Genomic DNA, 5,078 nt, shown 5'->3' with positions numbered 1-5,078 from the left:
ATTTATTCTTTTACTATTTCATACATATAATCATATATTTTGAATTACTGCCTTGATTTTCCCTCTCATATCATCTTCCCATTGAACCTCATCTTCTTCCTTACAAGTCCCCCTCCTACATTTGGGTGTGTTTATTGTGATCACCCCTGAGTTTATTTACAGTTGCTTGCATAAGCGCGAATCATAGTTATGTACTTATGCAAGCAGCTTACCAGTGATTATACCTCTAAGGAATATGACTTCTCCAATCCCAAAACTGGAAAAAAAAATGAGCACCACCTGAACATCACCATGGTTTGTACTTTTTGTTGTTGTCCATGAATTATTAATAAACACCACCCATAATTTTAGAGTTTTGTGAATTTTCTTTGTATCTATATATTTTTATTTCTTTTTCTAATAATAATCAGGAAGATTCTCCTTATTTTAGGATTTTGAAATTTTTGTGAATACTATTTTAGATCTCACTAAATACACTCATGTGAAATGTGCCAATTTCAACTAAGTTCTATGGATATCAATTCAGGGTTTTATTATTATTTTTCTTCATATATATGTATCAAGATTTTAGAATTTCTTATACTTATTAAACATAAAGATATATTCAAGTTGCCACTCATTAAGGTTTAATATTTGCTTCATCGATGTTTGCTTTATATATATATATATTAAATCTCCATTATTAGGTGTAGGTAGAATGTTTTTCCTCCATAATTGACTCAATATCAATATAAAATGTAAGCTTTTCATCCACTGCATGCTTTTCAATGTTTTTGCCACATGATTTCATTGCATAATTCTTCTACTGAATAATGAATGTATTTTATATATAAAATTTGCTCCCTTCACAGAGAGAATATTCCCTTATTTAATGATGTATTACATTATTAAATATAATGAATGTCTTGGATTCCTCAGTTTTTTAATCACTGCTGTAACAGCACTAGAAATACACTACCTTAAAACAGCATGTTTATTATTTCACTTTTGTACAAAAGTTCAAATGAATTTTTGAGGTATAAAACAAAGGTCTATAAGGGGAAATTTCCTCTGAAGTTTTCAGAGGGCCTTCCTTACTCTTTTAAGTTTTAGCAACCATACTCATTCTCTGGCCCAACACTCTCCTCAAGCTCCCATTTTTCCCTGCTGGCTTTCATCATTATATCTTCTTTTTGTTTTCTGTCATCAGTCAGTCAGGGAAGCTCTGTCCAGAGCATTGCCATGTGATCATGGCCTTGGCATAATGACAAAATCATTGGTAGATCAGAAAGCAGTTTTCCACATGAATAAGATTAGAGGACAAAACATTAAGACAGATTCCTGTTTTTGAGGTCCAAGACACTTGACCACTTGGGTTTCAAATGTGTTCAGTAACATCTCATTTCCTTTGCCCTTTGTAGTTCTCCTATGTCGAATAAAATTATATAGTCTAGGCTGCAACACGACTCCAGGATCCTGGGCCTGCTTGCCAGAGCCTACCCATCTTCGGTTAACAGTGTGGGACAGTCATGAGCTGAAGTAGCCATTCCTCCAACTGCACCTGCCCAGCTGAGGGGCCCTGAGACTGGCTCAGAAGCAGTGGCAGCAGCAAAGATATATGATGAGCCACCCCCTCATTATCCTGGGACCCCACAGCTCCCTTACTGGAAGAGAAAAGCACAGCCCAACCTATTCCAGGCAGTACCTCCCCAGCAGTGATACTGCCTCCTGCTGACATTGGCTTGCCACCCTATAAGCCACCTGGCTTTGTGCCTCCCCACATGAGTGTAGATGGTGCTTACATGCCTCCAGGTTTCTACCCTCCTCCAGGCCCTCACCCACCAATGAGCTACTATCCACCAGGACCCTACACACCAGGGCCCAATCTTGGCCCTGGGGGCCACACGGCCACAGTCTTGGTACCTTCAGAGGCAGTCACCACAGTCACAGTGCTTCAGGGAGAAATCTTTGAAGGAGCACACGTGCAGACAGGGTGTCCCCACTGCCATCAGGCCATCACCACCAAGATCTCCTATGAGATTAGTCGGATGAATTTAAGGCTGTGTTTCTTCTGCTGCTTCATGGGGTGTGATCTGCATTGCTGTTTGACCCCGTCTCATCAGTGACTTCAAGGATGTGACGTATACATGCCCCAGCTGCAAAGCCTACATCTACATGTGCAAGCGCTTGTGCTAACAGAGCCAGACTTAGACTCCCCTACTATCAGTCTGTTCCCCTGTGCTTTGCCTCCCATGCCAAGTGGTCACTCTCCCTCAGGCCCCACTTGGGGTTGTTTTGCCACTGTCCCCTCGAAGTCCTATCTCTACCTTGCCCTTCCCTGAGCATCTGACTCTTCCAGCAATCATTTTGTTGGATTTAAGGCCAAGGGCCAGTGGGTGGCATGTGCTGGCACTTAGCATGTGTATTATGGGTTTGCTTGGCATTTTCAATCAAGATAAGTTGAGGAGACTCCCCTACTGGAGTCCTCATTCCTCCATTTCCTTTCAAGGTCCAGGCTTGGTCCTGACTCTCTCTGGGACCAAAAGCACCCAGATCACTAACAGTCCCCATACTGTAGCCTACAGTGGAAGCTGTGCCTGGAACCACCATTGTTTCTGACCTGTTGGAATGAGGTTAGGACCTCATCTAGAGCCAGATGGACCCAAGCGGGACAGGACCTAAAGGCCTGGGCTTAGGTGGGGTATATTGCCCCTGGGGTGACACAGATAGTCTAAGAAAGAAGTAATGACTACCAACCCTGGGCCCTCAGAACACTCAGGTATGGAAAACCAGGACTTCTACCCTCTGTTACGCCACCCAAGAGCTTCCTGGTGTAAAGCAGAGAGGACACTGGGTTAGTCTTAGTGCTGGTAACCCAGAGGGATTCACCTGTGCTCCTGCCTACCTTCCTTTGAGTCAATGTGCTGTCCTCCTTTCTGGTCACACTTCTGTGAACCCCTGTATTCTTTAGAGCCAGAAGGAATGCCCATGAGCCTGTCCTGTCTACTCCATCTTTGTGCTTGTGTGGGTGTAACTTTTGCCTGGTTCCTTGTTTCTAGTTGGGAGGGATGGCAGATTAGAAGGGTCTCCTTATGGGTTCATTGGTCTCTCTGGTTTAATTACTGAGCCAATTGACTTGCCCCAATTAACTTGCTGATTCTAGGCCTAATCCCACATTGAGGCGCTTTAGTAGAGACAGCTGTGACACTGGGCTAGACACCAGGAGGAAGCCACAAGTGATGAGGATGTCCTAGGGACAAGTCTTGCCCAAGTTGTGTAAGCCAAAATCTGTCCATTTCTTGAATGGTCTGTGAATATGCCTGTGTGGACATTGTATGCTGCTGTCCCTTTCCTGGTCTTACACTACCACTGCATGGCCTCCTGTCACTGTGAACTGCGCCCTGGTCCCAGTTTGTCGTTTCTTTAAATCTGCCCTTTAGTTCTCCTGTTGTGGTACTCTGTTGTATTTCCTGGTTTCCTTTTCTGAGGGGCAGGGTGGGGCTACAGGTAGTCTACTGGCAGGTAAAGGACTGGCCTAGTAAACACACACATTTAAGCATCTAGTTATGACAAATCAGAATTAAGTATAAACCTGCACTCAATACATCCACCTGTGACTGGGCCAGGGAAGATGTCATTTTCAACACTGGTTCAAACCATTTACCTACTTTGGCATCCAGCCTGCAAGATCTTCAAACTTGGACCCTGTCCCAGCTTGTGCTTAGTGAACTTCCCTATAAGTGTTGCTCTTTTTCCTTAAGTAAGCTAGAGCTACTGGGCTGAGGCTTATAGTCTAAAATGTAACATTGTGGTCTGGGAAATCTATGGTGTGGATCAGTTATGGCCTTGGTAAAATAACTTATCTATACTGTGAAGGTAATGGGCACAGCCTTTAGAGTTTACCTGCCATTTTACCATTTTTCATATAAAACTTTTATGGGTAACAGATTCCTACTAATAAAAATATTTAATTAAAAAAATTAAAGTCTAGAAATGCATTAATCTTGTCATTTTAGAGGCAATTACCTTGTTTCCTTGTTTGATTTCATATATTTATGGCTGGATAGTGAACCATTTCAGGAAATCACTGCCTACCTCTGATCTTAGTAGAGTCTGAGGATGTTTAGTTGTGATGTCAGACTCTCAATTTTCAGTTGATGATATGTGTGAAGGAACAATTTGGAGAATTTTTGGAATGCAATTGAGTTAATACCTATAACACCCTAAAAACCGTATATTGTCACAATATCTGACGTGTGATGAGAGTCATAAACCGGAATCTTGGAGAGGAAATTGCCAGCAGATGTAGTTGTGAAAGAAGAATCCTCATGAATGAGAGCATAGCTACTATCAAAGAAACAGAGTCTTCTGCCACGCTTAGGTCATGTGAGTACACAAAAAAAGAAAGAGTTGTCTGTTAATCTGAAAGGAGGCACTCTAGTCAGTGCCTGTAGTCAGTGCCTTGGTCCTTTGCTTCACAGAATCTAGGACTATAGATAACACATTTCTATTGTCTACAACAAAGAAATTTATGGTATTCTGATATAGCATCCCAAATAAATCAATACCATCCATTTGAAATATGCTATGTGATGCAAATGTTTTATGTTTGCATACATGTATATGTGTGTGGATATATAACAAAATAGTGGAAAATGCACTGTATACAAATGGGATACCTTGTATATTCAAGACTCAAAGATTCTTTTTTGTTTTTTGCCTTTGAGACAGGGTCTCCATATATTCTCCATTTTCCTGTAATGCACAATGTAGAGCATGTGGGCCTCACTCTCATAAAGAACCACCTGCCTCTGCCTCCCCAGTGCTGGGATTAAAAGTATTTGCCACCCCTCCCAGCTAGGAATCCTCAATAAGTATATGTTTTCTGGAATCCCATGAGCTTGCTTAGCTTCTCCCTGAAAGTGTCATAGTGCACACATTAAACATTTCAGAAAGAGAATATATGAGGATGACTGCTCAGAGAGACCTGACTCTTTTCCAGTAGTCAATCTTTGAAAATAATTTTTTCTCTATTCAAATTAACCTAAAAAGAATTTAAGCTCAGAAAAAAAATATTCATTTCTACTCTCTACATTCTC

The 5,078-nt window shown here is 41.5% G+C and overlaps 1 pseudogene; it reads left to right on the top strand.

Annotated features, from left to right (window-relative positions):
- LOC103738023 overlaps window positions 1-2,175 on the top strand; it is a 42,157-nt pseudogene extending 39,982 nt beyond the window's left edge.
- The last annotated feature ends 2,903 nt before the right edge of the window (window positions 2,176-5,078 follow it).

The sequence above is a fragment of the Nannospalax galili genome, unplaced genomic scaffold, assembly GCF_000622305.1.
Source record: "Nannospalax galili isolate Female #2095 unplaced genomic scaffold, S.galili_v1.0 scaffold96, whole genome shotgun sequence".
In the NCBI taxonomy this organism is placed as follows: Eukaryota; Metazoa; Chordata; class Mammalia; order Rodentia; family Spalacidae; genus Nannospalax; species Nannospalax galili.
This window is presented reverse-complemented; position numbering and strand designations above follow the sequence as displayed.